The sequence below is a fragment of the Aulonocara stuartgranti genome, assembly GCF_965226115.1.
Source record: "Aulonocara stuartgranti genome assembly, chromosome: 19".
Taxonomy (NCBI): Eukaryota; Metazoa; Chordata; class Actinopteri; order Cichliformes; family Cichlidae; genus Aulonocara; species Aulonocara stuartgranti.
In genome coordinates this window covers 20,696,290-20,711,903 of record NC_138955.1, presented here as the reverse complement: position 1 = coordinate 20,711,903, position 15,614 = coordinate 20,696,290, and the positions used below count along the sequence as shown (strand labels likewise).

Here is a 15,614-nt window from a genome sequence, read left to right as displayed (position 1 = left end):
GGTTACGTGGATTAAAAACACCGAAAAGGCTTTTAAAGGGTTTCTTATTTTGCAGTCCCCCCGAATTCTAATCATTTTGTTAAAATCCTTTCAGTAGGAAATGTTAGTGGTTTATATACAAATGTTATTGAGCTTTTTGTAGTGGATATTTTTGTTTTTATCCAAATATATAAAATCTTTCATTCATGCATCCATGTGCACATTTTATGAACTGCTTACCCACCTCAGGGTCGTTCTGCAACCTGAGCCTGTCCTCACTATCAGTGGGTGATAGGCGGGATGAACCCCGGGCAGCTCGCCAGGCCATCACAGGCCCGTACAACAAACATCATTTGATTTCTTATCCGGTCGTTAAGTGATGACGTGATGAATCCTACTTCCGGGCCTAAAGTAGTCTGCGTTTAATATGGCTTTTGTGTTGTTAACATGTTTAATGTTTTGTATTTTCTTCTATTTAATCTCAAAAAGCTCCTAAAACAGTCAGTGATCACTGTTGACCTCCCTCGGCTTTTATTACCGCTAATCATTTATTTAAGCTCAGTTTTTAAAACCTTACGATGTAACTACAGCACAGCCCATGCAGCAGTATATGAATGACTAACCTCGTATTGTGGATGGATTATCTCAGTTGTTCTCCTGGCTGAAGTTTGGTCCTTTTACAGCATCCTGCCATGCGATTACATTTGTTCCTGACCACCGAGAACACTCACGTTAACTTTTATTGAGTGGGAAAACGGTTAGCTTGTTTATATTATGCTAACATAGCTGTGTCGCTAGCGGTCACGTAGCACATCATTATATACCAGCTAGCCAAACTTCAGTAACCCTACAAACGTCACTGCTGTTTAGTTTTCTGTCTTCATTTATGTTGGAAGTGATAGCAGAGCTGTACGTTTTAATTTGTTTCTAAAACCCCGCAGTCAGGACATGCTGTCACAGGCTGGGTCTTTGACCCAGCGCTCTGAGTTCATTTTGTAATTGTCTCATTTTAGATATGTGATTAGTTTGTGTCATTCCTATTTAGCTTTAGTTAAGGAAAGGCAGTTATTATTTATTGTTTCCTTGGTTTCTATGTTTGAGTTCTTGTATCGTTCATCACGTGTTAGGTCTGTTAAGCTTGTGTTGTCATGTCTAGTTTCAGTGTTTCCTGTTTTATTTTGAAGGAGTCGTGTGTTCTTTGTTCATTGTATTTAGTTTCACTTCCCCTGTCCTGTCATTAGGTTCATGTCAGTCAGCTGTTCCTCCATGTGTTCCCACTTCCCCTAATCACCTCCTGTGTATTTAAGTTCTGTGTTTTCAGTGTGTCATTGTCAGATCGTCTGCCTTGTTTGCAAGCCAAGAAGTTGTGTCAAGTTTCCTCATGTTCCTGTTGTAGGTTTTTAAGTTAATTTAGCTCACCCAGTTTAGTTTATTGTTAGCCTTGCATTTTGCCTTTTGTTTACAGTTATTTTGCCAGCCTCAATAAATGGCTCGTTTTCTGTTATTCAAGTCTTGTTTCACATTTTGTTTCCGTCTGCATTTGGGTCCACCCTTCACTCTACACACAGTCAGCCCTGCTGATTGTGACAGAACGACCTGACAATGACACACTGAAAACACAGGACTTAAATACACAGGAGGTGATTAGGGGAAGTGGGAACACATGGAGGAACAGCTGACTGACATGAACCTAATGACAGGACAGGGGAAGTGAAACTAAATACAATGAATAAAGAACACACGACTCCTTCAAAATAAAACTGTAGTCAGCAGTGCTCAGTGTTTGATTGTATGGTAACTACCATCACTATGATGTTAGCGGTTTAGCACACCGTGAACATGGAAACATCAGAAAGTCTAAACTGTGACTGGCTGTTTGTCTCTCTGTTAGCCCTGCAATAGACGGTCGACCTGTCCAGATGCACCCTGGCGCTCTCCTAGTGACAGGTGGGATAGGCCCCATCGCCCCCCTGGACTGTGACTCGGATAAGCTATTAGGGAAACGAAAAAATTAATATTTGTTGGGTCACCTTAAACGTCACTCTCAATGAATGATACTCTTACTCAGCGTCTTCTGGATGTGCAAGACGGCAACATACTCACGATGTGAAAATACAGCACGGCACTGTTGTGTTTATGCCTTCTTGTACTACCCCCAAGTGGCCAAAAACCGGATTAATGCAGGTTTCATCCATCTATTTCTCTTATCCCCTCTCGCCACAGGGCGAGTGAGAGGCTACACCAGGTTTCAGCTTTGGCCAAATTTAATCCAAATCAAAGCCCCAAAACAGGAGCAATACTTCACCATTACATGAAAAAATAATGTTTTGATAGCAAGTAAATCTCTCTGACCACATAAGCACTCAGACAGTGCTCATAACAGCGCCAGCCTCAGAGAGGTAGGCCATAAAAACACACAACCACAGGACAAAATGGGCCAGCGTGTGCCTTTTCACGGTGGCCGGAGGATGATGAGGTAAACAAGAGACCACGGGTGGAGATTAAGAATAGACGGTCGGTGTTATGGCCGGGTCACGGTGTCAGGGGCTGCTCGTCCTGTCGAGGAATATTACTCTCCGATGCATTTGTGTGCTGCGTGCTTTCTGGGTGCAGGATCGAGCTGTGTGGGAGAGAGGACACATCCACTAAGACTTATGAGGGAAAGCTGGGCACAGAGGGTGAGGGGCAGGAAATAACATGAGCAATTTCATAAATGGAAGGGAGAGGCTGTGACTTCCTAAATCGTCTGTGAAAGACAGGGGGAGGGAGCGGCGAGGTAGGGGGAGATGGGAAAGGGGACATCAGGGAGAGAGATGGAGGGAGCTGAGAGGCGGCGTGATGCAGAGTGTGAAAGAGAAAGAAGAGAGAGGAGGGGGAGTCGGAGGTTGGTGGTAAATGGATGTAACTGGGTGAAGGAGGCAGGGGCGATGTGAGAAAGAGAGAGGCTGGAGAGATGAAAAGATGAAGAGGGCAGATTTCCCACCAGCTGAGTGAGCACCTCTATTACCCTTTCTCTCTCCTTCTGCCGCTTCCCTCTCCTCCTCTATCTCGGTGTCCTATCAGCCTCGGTGTGGCATCCTCTCACATCAGATTAGCTCCAGCCCAGAGAGACGGTTCAAACTCCTCTGTCAAAGTTATTTAAAACACATCCGACGCCGAGGCCTCTCCGCTCCCTCCCGCCGTCTTCCTTTCTCCCCGTTCGTCCTTGTCACGGCCCAAAGTTAGGCTGAGGCTGAAGCTCCATCCGTGGCAGCTCAGCCGGGATGCGTATCTCCCCGTGGTGTTGAAAGTCACTCTCAATCAAACATGAGAGTGCTGGGGAGGACCTGGGTGTGGCAGGAAGGGAGACTGCTGGAGACCAGCTGATATAAGTGTGACCCACATGTTTATGTCAGCGAACTTTATCCATCTGTATGTTCAGACTCATTTAAAACTTTATTGTTTTCATGTCAGAGAGACTTTCTTTTAGTATAAGTGTTTGCTTGGCATCCTGTCCTGCTTTTTTCTTTTAATTCACCACAAATCAATAAAAAAATGTTAGGTGAAAACAGAACACGGCGATCCAATCGAGCAGCTGAGGAAAGCATGACTGTGCATTGCCCAGCAAGCTACGGATGACTCCTGTGAGTAAGAGGAACATCTCACGCTACGAGCCATTGTGTCAAGGCTTCATCCCTCCTGATGAGCGAGGCCAGGTCGGTGTGGTAAGGCACAGCCCATTTTCTGACAGAGACGGCTGTTTGAGCTCTCCAGTCATGGCCTCGGTGATGAATGGCCTTCACTGCCAGAGAAAGAAAGGAAAAGGGGGCCTGGGAGCCCTCCGAGGATCGATACGAACGCACACGAGGACCTGCCTCGCATGTTAAAAACCCTGATCCGGCCCCAGCCCCCCGCTCACTCTCTCCGCTGTCTCCTGCATCACTGACGGACAAACCTCTGGGAGCTTGTGGGCGGGGAGCTGAGGCTGGGGAGGAAAGCTTTAGCGTGTGTGTGTGGAGGCATGTGTATCTACATGACGTGTGTCAGCAGGTTTCCAGAGGGGCTGGCACATCAGCAAACTCAAGGTCGACACACTACCCACAGGTGCAAGACGCACACAGACACACGCGACTTCTGCAGCCCACTGTTGATGCTGTGAAAGGGGCCACACTGTGACATGGTAATTCAGAGGTGTCTAAGGCGATGGATATCCTATTAATGAGCCCAAAACAATGACTAGACTAATGAGCTTATAATGGGAATATTGAATGCATGGGAATGGGATTGGGCCTTGTGTGAGCCAAGAAGGGGACCGTTGAATGAGAGCCAATGCACAAGGGCTAGAGGGCTAAAAGCTCGAGACGAATACAAACTGCGAGGGGCGTCACTGGGGCTAAAGGGGTAGGGCTGCGTGGAGAGGTGCACAGTCAGCCCAAATCAATACACCCCCCCCCCACCTGGCTTGCCTTGTTGGGCCCGTGATATACGAGAGCAGGCAGCTTATCTGAGTATAAATAAAACATGAAAATGCTACAAATTATCAGGCCGAATGGACATAGATCTATTTACTGGGTAATGTTGTATTTTTTATTTGTCAGATCAGTCTGGGGTAGGAGGGCCTGATTGTAACTCTTGCATCCAATTTGAGTCGAGATGCGATTCGGCCCATTTGCGAATTAATGAATTAATCAAAGACTGGTTGGTTTGAGAGGAGGACGAGAAGCCGACCAAGTAAAGCTGTGACGGGCTAATAGCTAGGAAAGGAATTACAGTCCAATCACTCGGTCCTATTCTGCCTTTCGCTGCGAGCCCGGCAGCCCCCTCCGTGTGATTTGATTCCATTTGGAGAGCCTTATTTTCCTCTTGATCTCACACATTAAGGACCTTTCTATTCACCAGAGCAGGAAACGGGGGAGGAAAGTCAGGGCAGCGGAATGGATTAGCACACAGCTGTTGAGACCGGGCAGGTCAATGTTTTAAATCTCTGGCCCTGTCCGGTTAAATCTGCTGGCCTGTACTTCACAGATACTCGGGGATCTAAGAGGGATAAATAGCTCTGAGCAAGATGGTTGACAACATAAACCTCTGGTCTAGGAAGGGGTGAGGTCGTGCCCTGCTAAAAGTGCGCCTTTAGTTGCCAAGTTAGATAATCCTTAAACATGGTTTAAAAACAACAGAGGCTACAAGGAAAGGATCCTAATAGGGAACAGCTGACTGCGTAAAGAAAAACCTTCCTGCGCTTTTGAAATGCTTGAAAGTGTTTACGGCACATTAAGAATAAAATCTACTCCCCAAACGCTCCGCTGCAGGACCAGCACAGATCAGCTGACCTTCAGTGGACAGATGTGTCGGCTGTGTAGTGTGTGTGCAATGCTGAGGTAGGAGATGGAACTTTACCAGCTGTGCATGTCTGCCCAGAGTGCAGCCAGCCAATTATCCCTCTTAATTATCTATTGACAAGATGGAATTGATGTTTTTGGAGTGCTGATTGGATAATCAGGAATTTTGGCCACAGTTATTCTCCTTGGCTGGTCTCACTCATCTGTCCAATCTGGTCTTCTTGTTTCAGTAATTTGCTCAGTTGCACAACATATTCCTACTGAACAATAATTTACGATCGCAGTGAAAGGCGTGGGAGATGTTGCATTTTGCTACCGAGGTTAGCACGAGTGCACACCGTGCAGTGCACGGGTTTAGCAAAACACATCGCCGGGCTTCTCTCCCAGAGGAGCCGTGTTTTCAGGAGCACCAAAGGCAACCTTTTCCATTCTGCTCCTTCATTAACCTCCACCTTTATCTGCAGACAGGCCGATGCTTCTTACGGGGCTCCATTTCCAAACCGGCCTTGTTCCGAACAAAAGATCATAGCCACATTAATTTCTGTCCCTTTTCTCTTTTCACATCAGCAACTCTTCCCCCCCCCCCCCGAGTCTGTTGGAGAGCTCGCTGGCACAGGACCAGGCAGGCACCGGGAACAGGAGAGCACAAGTCTGGAGTGACACTGATTGTGCCTCCTCTAATTAAACCCTACCTGACCCCGGTGTTGAGACATCATTAGTTCTCCGTCGTAATCATCGCAGAGCAGCAATTACATTCTGTTTGGCCCCATTTGCATTTCACAAGATTTCCTCGAACAATCAAAGATGGACTGGGAAAAGAGGAGAAGACAAATAAAGCACAGAGTCCTAAAAAAGCAGCTAAGCTCAGTTTCACAACAGCGTGCTGCAATGGAGCGTTGCAAAATATCACGGGAGCATTCAGATTAAAGGTTAAATATGTTGAGTCTTGGAGGCTGGGATTGTAGTCTGAGAGCATTCTCCCACTGTGCATTAATGCTATCCTCATGTTCTCTGCAGGGACTGGAAGGTAAGCCTCTGAACCACGAGTGTAAAATTCTGCCAGAAACCAGAAACAGGTTTATTGTAGAGAAGCCTGCCTCAGTTTGGTAACGCATGGTGACAAAGAGAAACTGAGACACCAGAAATAATCGCACTCCAGAATACTCTGCTGCAGTGGCACGCTTGCAAAAAGTGCACTAGATAGAAAAGACACACACAGCAGTGCAGAATAGAGCCATCTATGTAAGCATGTACTTCAGGTAAAGTGCACAAGGGCACATCCTCCATCTGTATTCTGGGTGACAGCAGCGCTGTGTCGGGGTAGAGTTTCTCTCCCTGAGATGCCATCTACACAGAAACAGTCGTACGTCACGGACATGAAGGAGCGCCCTCTGAAAGCTCACATGCACATTCGAACACGCCGAAGGAGACTTTTTCCTACCGGCTCCTCTCGTGCCTCTGCCGTTACTAAATCTGACAACGGCAGCAGAGTAAGGTCGTTGTTTTAAGATGAGAATTATGCTGGCAAATACCCTAGGGGCCTCCCGCTTTCTAGGCAGCAGACGATCGGACGTGCAGTCTCATTTCCACGGCGCGGTAAATAGAAATGTTGTCATTCGAGTTCAGTCAACTGAACGGATGCAAAATAACACACAGAAATATGTGTACGCAAAATATCTGCAGCAAAATAAGCACAAGAACATCAGCTCATATTTAGAGCATCCACAAAACTTTGCTCATGACGCTCGCATTCGTGCAATAAACATCGCAGATTATAGTCAGTTCGCTGATCCTCACCATGCAACTCTACAACTTTATCCCCCCTGTGGCCCCCCCCAACCCATCTCCTCTCAAGTGTTTCTAATCTCTAGAAAGTCTGTGGAGAGACACTGCTGTGAGACGCACTCTTCACTGTGACTCCAAACAAGATTATCTGACTGATACCAGGAGATGCATTCACTGTTTAGAGTTTGCAATAAAGCTTTATTATCGCATCATGACGGGGACACTGCAGAGCAGGGGTGTCAAACAAAAGGCCCGGGGACCACAACGGGCCCAGAAAAGTCTCCAACCCAGCCCCACTGGATGGCTTTGAAAAATGTGAAGAGCATAAATTTTGCATTTTCATAAGTTGTGCAGCTTTTCCTGCTGATAGAGACCTCACCACTGCCATTCCCAACTATTAAATAAACAAAAGTTTGCACTTTTCTCTAATTCTACACATTTATTTATTCCTGCTTTTAAACCAGGAGTGTCCAACTCCAGGTTTCAGATGTGTCCTTGATCCAACACAGCTGATTCACGTGGTTAAATGACCTCGTCAACATGTCTTGAAGTTCTCCAGAGGCCTGGGAATGAACTAATCATCTGATTCAGGTGTGTTGACCCAGGGTGAGATCTAAAACCTGCAGCACACCGGCCCTCCAGGCCTGGAGTTGCCCACCCCTGTATACAGAAAGGGGAGTCTCACTGGTCCGGACCCCTTTAGATCAAAGATCAAAATATAATACATAAGTGGAAATATTTTCTGAATTTCAGGAGCGGACCACGCCTCATTCACGCCCCTTCCGGCCTCAGGCTATATAACCAATACCTGCTGTTCTCGCTTTCATGCCCCCCCCTCCTCCTTTCTTCTCTTCTTCCTTTCATTCACTTCTCACTAGTGCACGGGGATCTGCCCGGCCCGGGAACCATTGCCAGTCCTCTACGAGGCCTTCCCCCAAACACAGTAGTCCCAGCTAATGAAACTAAAGTACTGCTACCCTCCACATCACCCCTGCAGAAGCTGCTCAGCCAGGAAAACTCGCGCCACGAAGCTCCCGGTGCAGTTTTTGTGCTGATGTTAGTGCCAGACAAGGTGGAGCTCTGAGGTTGAATGTTGCACACAATGCTCCTCCACATTCAGCAATCTTGATTGCTTTCATAATGCCTTAAGTTAGAAAAATGATAACAACAATAGATTATAAAAGTGCTATCACTCTGCTCAGAGAGAGTAAAAAATGCAGAGTTAAAAACAATAATAAAATCACACTCAGTTTGATGAGCGCTGCTATGAAAATTGTCTTTATATTTTCACTTGACTGGCCCACAATAAGCCATACAATAAAATCCACCTCTTTCTGAAATTGCAATTACTTTGTGAGGAAATGATTCATAAAGGAACAACGTGATAAGAACTGCTAACAGGTTATTTAAGCATGCAGCGTTCGTCGTGGATAAAAACTTAGCTCGTACCATCAGGAGAGAACAAAGTGCATTCTGGTCCAGATTTCACATTAAGGCAATTTAAAATATTCCAGACTGCCTAATTTAGGGGTCGGACTTCTGTGTAACTTAATTCGACAAGATTAATTATACAATTAAATCCAAACTTCTCTCAATTATGCGGAGAAATACTGCCTGCCTGCTCGGGCCGACCCTTCACCTTTGCTGAGGCGAGGTACCTGATAAGCATAATTTTCAACAGGAGAAGAAGAAATTGCTGCCTATTTTGTTGCCGCGCTCGACTCAGCACATTATAGTCCTTTAATTGCCGGCAGACTTCGTCGCCGTGCCCTTGACACGGGAAAGCAAAATGTTATGCTATTCGCCGGCACGTTAGACAACGTGGGGAGCGCGCTGCTGATTGACAGGCCGATCCACTGAAACAAAAGACTTAATTGTGTCAGTTGATTCTGTAATTACAATCGGCAGTCTTGCCACTTCAGTTTCACCGATTCATCATCTGCGACAGGCAAATGCCTGATGACACAATACGGAGCTGGTATCGGAGAAGGGAGCGCCGTCTCCAAACAGGTGGACTCGGCCTGGTTAACCTGACTGAGGCTTAACGGGACGTTACTGCCCAGGCACACTCTCTTTGAAAATGTAGTCCTCTGCTGTCCTTTTATTCACATTGTACCCTTTGCAGCTACACTAAAGGGTCACCGAGAAGCACGGCGTAGGGCCGCTGCTAACCTCCCGCCTGCCTTCCTTTTCATATTTATGTGGAGGCTGCGAGCTTGAACCAGTAGGACGGACTTACAAAGAGCAGGTGGGCTCATCCTCCTTGACAAGAAGCCATTATCAGCACAGTTCTTGGAGCGAGAGAGCGAAACCACCAGGGATGGGTGTAAAACCTCAAAGACCTTCAAAATCCCACTTTCTCCCCTCACTCCCTCTCTCTCAATCCCTCCTTGTCATCATTTTATTTGCCCTCTGTCTGCTCTCTTCAGAGAAGGGGGGGAGGCGGGTGGGAAAGTGGGGTCTACTTGACCTTAATCTGCCCAGGAGTGAGTTTCAGAGAGATGACATGCAACCTCAGAGGTAAAGGGCAATTGTTTTTCCCCCTCTTCTGAGAGCCAATTTACAGACCCCGGGGAGTTTTTCCTGAAGCTGGGAACCATTTCAGGCTCTGCCATTGTTTTTGATTCACTCAGCTGAAAGGGGCTAAAAGAGCAGCCTGGCTTTTCCTTACTCTCGCTCTTCCCCCGCTCCATTTAATTCCATCCACCGCTCCTGTAATGCACGGCGGTACACGGAGAGACGTCTGCGCCACCGCCTAAGAGAACATGTTCCTGCTTCACAGCAACGTCGCAGACGCCTGACAACATCCAGCACGAACACTGATAAGTAAATAAGTCCAAAAGGTGAGATTCAGCCTGAGGAAATGATGATGACGATTGCCCGACTGATGGGCGCTCCGATCAGATCCGCCTAATTAGCTCAGACGTGAGTCAAACGAGGACGACGTGAGGACGTGGCTTAAATGACAGCCGCTGATCGGCTGTATCGACAGAGGCCGCATCAGCATAACGTGCAGAAGAAAGTGCATCCATCTCCCCAGCTATAAACAAAACATCAGTTAAACTGGAAGGGTCCAATCAGCATGCAGCAGACAAATCTGAGGCTTGGATTTTCTCACAAACGCTCTGACAGAAGCGCTCGTATAGAAAAGTCAAGAAGTGCTGCATATTTAACAATGTATAAAGGCAGAGAAATTAGCCACCAGACGACTGTTTTGCTGAGCCAGTGCGAGCCATGAATTAATAATTCGGAGCAGAGTTATAAAGTTATTTGTTAACAGTAAATATTCTGTATGTGTCCCTGAGAGCATGACTTTTTAATAATTTGGGATTGTTAAACTTTAATGTTTAGCTCTATTCTGGAAACAATGGTGCTTAGGCGTAATTGATTCTTCTGGTACGGAGTAATTATGATGGCTGTGTCGAAGTGAAGCCTGATCCACTTGGCCCTGGGTGAGAGGGGAGAGCGAGGGAGGAGATTTGAAGGCGAGAAGGAAAGGTTTGGATATATCTCTTGGCAGACAGCCCGAGTGAACCAGAGGCAGAAAGCAGCACAGCGCTGGGAATAGCCACCAACCCAGAGCTATCGTCTAATCCTGACTCTCTTTTTTGGCCCGTTCGTTCCACGTCTGCTGGTATTTTTTGTCTAAATGTTCTGGGACTGCTAGACTCCATCGACGGTTCTTCCCGGGCCTCTTGCACGTGTCACTCTCCGTGACACCTCTCTGCCATCCGTGTCCCGAAAGCATCTCGCGTCTAGCACGTCACTGCGCCAAAGGCGGCAGACAGTCGATCTCAGCAGGGACAGCGTTTAATCCGTCAGGGCTCGGTGTTAATTACTCACACGTCCACGAGGCTCTGAAGTCAGGCCGAGTTGACGTGTCCTGGCGCTCCTCTTCAAAGGGAACGATCCCACGACCGTGTTTGTCGAAGGCGCGTCAACTTGGCAGATATTAATATGCGATGTAATATGCTCACAAACACATTTGGTAGTCGGGGGTCAGAGACGAGCGGGGTGAAAACAAACAGGCGGCGCAGTCCCTCCTCAGGTAAAGGTCGACTGCCACTGATGGGGTTTCCCGCGGGTCAGTGACACGTACCGCTTCACGGGAACCGCCAGGAGAAAAATGCCAATTGTCTCGTAGGTTGAGTCTTTTTAGCAGACGCACAGTCATAGACGGGTCCCATCTAGAAGTGGCGTAGCAGGCCCTGGTCACAGCTGCTCTCCCCTGCCTCGGGAGGAATTGCTTCCATTTGGCCTGTCACTTTGGCCAGGGCCACTGTGGCTTTTCTCATTTGTCAGCAAGCGGGGCGATCCTTTGGCTCTCATGGTTAATCTGCAGCCGCGGGCTACAGCACGCACACACACTGTTTTCTCATATATAGGCTTTGGTTCACAAGGGTCTTTTTACTCTCCGTATTCAGCAGGGGGAAACAACAGCAACACGGAGGGGACAGACAGAGACGTCAGAGCCATCAAGGACAGATGTGCAGCCTCTTGTGGATCACACAGATATTATGTAGAGTGATGACAGCATTATTTTCCCAGAACCTCTGCAAAATCCTTTTTCTGCTCACTTAGAGCTACAAACAACACACAAAGGTAATTGGACACGGTTTTAGTAATTATCCCCCGACGGAGGCAAAAGCATTGCTTTCACTGTGACACCAGTCTGAGTCTGACTCGCTCATTCTCTTACATGCATGAGCGCTCAGTCAGCACTTGATTACAGGAAGGAATGACTCTCAGAGAGGGATATGAAGGTCCAGATGAACATTCATACACAGAGGTATGGAGCTCTTTCAGCTCAACTTTGTCTCGCTTGCCTTTATTATGATTTAAAGAAATGTGGTGTAATTATGGCACAATAACCCAGCAATAGTAACACGTTAAAGCACAGAGAGAATGGAGAAGTCCAATTAAAGAGCTGTCACACAAGGCTTTGAGGGAAACGTGGCCAACGTGCTGTGCCAAGACCGATCCTATCATTAGAGGCTGGCGTGGCTTTGAGGTACAAATGCTTTCAAGTCTTTCTTTCAGCGAGCTTCCGCCACAGTCAACAGGTGATGGCTCTACTTGATTATTAGCCCGCCTTAAGCCTACTAGCATCAATATGCAGCTACCTGTGAGATCTATATTAGAATGAAAATTTATTCCGATGATCAAAGGCAGTTCAACACCACTTTGTCTCTCATGATAAAAACAAGCAAGTCAAGGCTTCCTTCTTTTAATGCTGAGAGACAAACCGAGCAGCTCCACATGTGCTCAGCTGTCAGAGCAACACCGGATAGACGTACTTTAGAACTCAGGTACTAGATGTTTAGAATCATCCATCAACAGTTTATCCAAGTAAGGGTCATGTGGGTGGAGGGGTGGGGGGGTGGAGCCTAGGACACCCTGGACAGATTCCCGTCCATCACAAGACTAACACAGAGAGACGGGCGTTCATTCACACCTATGGCTCAGTTAGAGTCACTAATTAACCTAAAGAGTACGTCTTTGGACTGTGGGAGGGAACCACGCAGACTCGTGGAGGACATGCAAACGCCACACAGAAAGGCGACAGTGCTAACATCCTTGTCTATAACCACACTACATTCACACGCTTAGTTTAGAGCCTGGACTGTCAAACATGCACTTTATTGAAAAATTCATTTTTTTATTCTCTAATTAAAAGTGCTGTTGCTTCCAGTTTGGATTCGGGAGACAGACACTATCTCTACTTTTAAGATTAGGCTTCAAACTTTCCTTTTTGCTAAAGCATATAGTTAGGGCTGGACCAGGTGACCCTGAATCCTCCCTTAGTTATGCTGCAATAGACGTAGGCTGCCGGGGAATTCCCATGATTTTTCTTTTCAGTCACCTTTCTCACTCACTGTGTTAACAGACCTCTCTGCATTGAATCATATCTGTTATTAATCTCTGTCTCTCTTCCACAGCATGTCTTTATCCTGTCTTCCTTCTCTCACCCCAACCAATCACAGCAGCTGGCCCCGCCCCTCCCTGAGCCTGGTTCTGTTGGAGGTTTCTTCCTGTTAAAAGGGAGTTTTTCCTTCCCACTGTCGCCAAAGTGCTTGCTCATAGGGGGTCATATGACTGTTGGGTGTTTCTCTGTATGTATTATTGTAGGGTCGACCTTACAGTATAAAGCACCTTCAGGCGACTGTTGTTGTGATTTGGCGCCATTGGTCTTTACCTTTAACACCAAGTAGAATCAACCATATTCAGAGTGTATTATGCCGAGCACCACTCTGTTACAGAGCAGCTGTTCATTCCACAATTAAAATCATTAGAGTCTGTTCAACTTTCAACTGATTTTCAAATGTTTTAGATTCTGATTAAATCATCAAATTTCTTATATACGTATATCCCCCCCCCCTCCCCCCCGCCTCACCAAAATTAGGCCTACTTGAACTCAAACTGGGCAGTGTATGAAGTAAACACAGGCTTAATTTGGACTTTAAACCCCCCACTGACTCAGAGTGTCTGACTTTTATCTCAATTTTTAGCATTCAAAGACAGACGTCCACATTCATGTATACTGCTGAAGTCTGCGAGGCTGCAGAAGCGAGCAGCTCCAAGAAGGACAGGCGCTAAAGCAGAGGCTCCTTTACCGCAATAAGACGCCGTTTCTGAGAGCGTCGTCTCTGAAGAAAAAAACGAACCAAAGATGGAGTGTTCCTGTAACTAAGTAACCAGTATCCAGTTTGTCGTACACATTGATCAAAGTCTCATCTTTAATTTACAAATCATTGCAAAATATATTATAGAAAACATCGTCTGAGCGACGGTCATAACTTTTTAAGTATTTCTGACAACCTTAATGTATTCCCAAGTTTAATTATTTCTTAATATTGACATTTCTAATTAAGCGGCATAATTGGAAAGCTTGTGCGCAGTGGCAATCATTTCGGCGTCCGCTGAAAAATTAATATAAAAATTATTAATGAATAGTAGCGCTTTTAATTGCTGTGTACCCATATTCATAATTGCTGCAGCATCCTCCTTGAAATGACATGATGACAAATACGAGTGTCATGTCAGCGCTTTGCTTCTTCATCTCACACCTCAATCAAAGCTAATCCATTTCACCTAGCTATGAACACTGAAACAAATTAAAGCCCCATTTCATTTTCCACCTTCATTAATGCATCTTGTTTCCAAGGTTACAATCGTTTAGCAAGTGTGCAACAAACAAATTCAAAGAAGCACACGCTTTGATATTTGGAGAGGAAGACATGGATGGAGCTTACTGGGAAAACAAATCGGCACAGAGTCTTAATCCTCCCGGATCCAAAGTGTTCTGCACGTGTTTATCACCAAACAAAGCCTTTTTCATCTGAACAAACATTTTAATATTAGACTTCAGGAGCTTATGCCCACAAAATTATGTTCGTTTTTTAAACTTTGCCTTGCTAAAGCTAGACCGGTAAGCGGCTAGGAGTCTGTATGCGAGCGCTGACAGGAGGCAGCGTGAGCAGTAGCTGCAGAGTGTCATTACGTTCGGTGTGTTTCCTCCTGCAGCGTGATGTGACAGTGCCAGACACAATGACCCAATTTGCCTGAGTGGCTCTGGGAAGGAGGACGGGGGGAGCTGCAATAGTAGGCTCCTGCATAAATACTGTACAAAGACTTCAGGCTCTTAGGTAACAATGCAATTTCCTGTATGTAATGCAGTCATGCAGACTGTTTACACACCGCACTTCCCTCTTTGCTCACACATAAAGGAAAAAATAATGAAGAGCCTAAAGAAATCCAGGGGATGGAGGTGGCTGGGGCAACGATGAGTCCTCCGACTAGCCTCTTTCGCATGCAAATCATATCTGAATTTCTCATTAGCATAAATGCATGAGCAGCTTTAAATGCTTTTAATTTTCAATCTCGCCAAGCAGAGGAGTAATTTGTCACTGTCAAGATGGGAGACTAAAAAGAGGAGGGGGGGCAGACCGGAGGGAGCCATGGACTCCACACTAAACTGGAATCACAGAAAATTTCTGATTTACTAATTGACTGATGTGCAGTTCAGTCGAGTTGCCTTGAAGGTGTAAATAATTCTGTGTATATTCAAATGGCAAAAATGAGAGAGTGTGGGGTGGATACGGAAAAGCACATTACATGATGCTTCTCCTCAGGCCATACTTTTCTCTGGTGATTCCAATTTCCAGCCTTTTACGTTATCACTCTGTCTCTCTAAAGGGGTGCGAGTTTGCTGTTTTAGCACATAATCACAGATAATCAACTGGAAATTAAAAACAAAATGTCACATTTTTTACATCTCGCTGCCATTACAGAGAAAGAGGCTGCTCAAAGCTATTCATCAGCGAAGCACAAAACATTCCTGCAGCTTATCACATAAGCAGTTGTAAGTCATTTAAAATTTTATCTCCTTTCTTTCAAGATGTGAGATCAATTGACAGTGCACTCTGAAGTCTAAACCACTAATGCCTCGTTTTTTGAACAAAGCAGTTCAGATTCACACAGACCTTGTTAGCTAAATTTAGCTGTAGGTGAAAACAGGGGGAAAAGATTTAA

General features: G+C 46.0%; 2 protein-coding genes across 4 annotated transcripts in view; both read right to left on the bottom strand.

Annotated features, from left to right (window-relative positions):
- kbtbd11 (kelch repeat and BTB (POZ) domain containing 11) overlaps window positions 1-15,614 on the bottom strand; it is a 61,076-nt gene that overhangs the window by 33,370 nt on the left and 12,092 nt on the right. The gene's annotated exons all lie outside the window — the stretch shown is intronic.
- The window catches only part of LOC309695839 (AT-rich interactive domain-containing protein 1B-like), a 189,478-nt gene that overhangs the window by 169,334 nt on the left and 4,530 nt on the right, over window positions 1-15,614 (bottom strand). Inside the window, exon 1 of one of the 3 annotated variants that reach the window (XM_082516757.1) lies at window positions 603-720. The exons of the other annotated variants lie outside the window; for them this stretch is intronic. The gene's annotated coding sequence lies outside the window, so the exon portion shown is untranslated. Of the gene's footprint in view, window positions 1-602; window positions 721-15,614 lie in introns of those variants that run through there. 3 annotated transcript variants of the gene reach the window in all.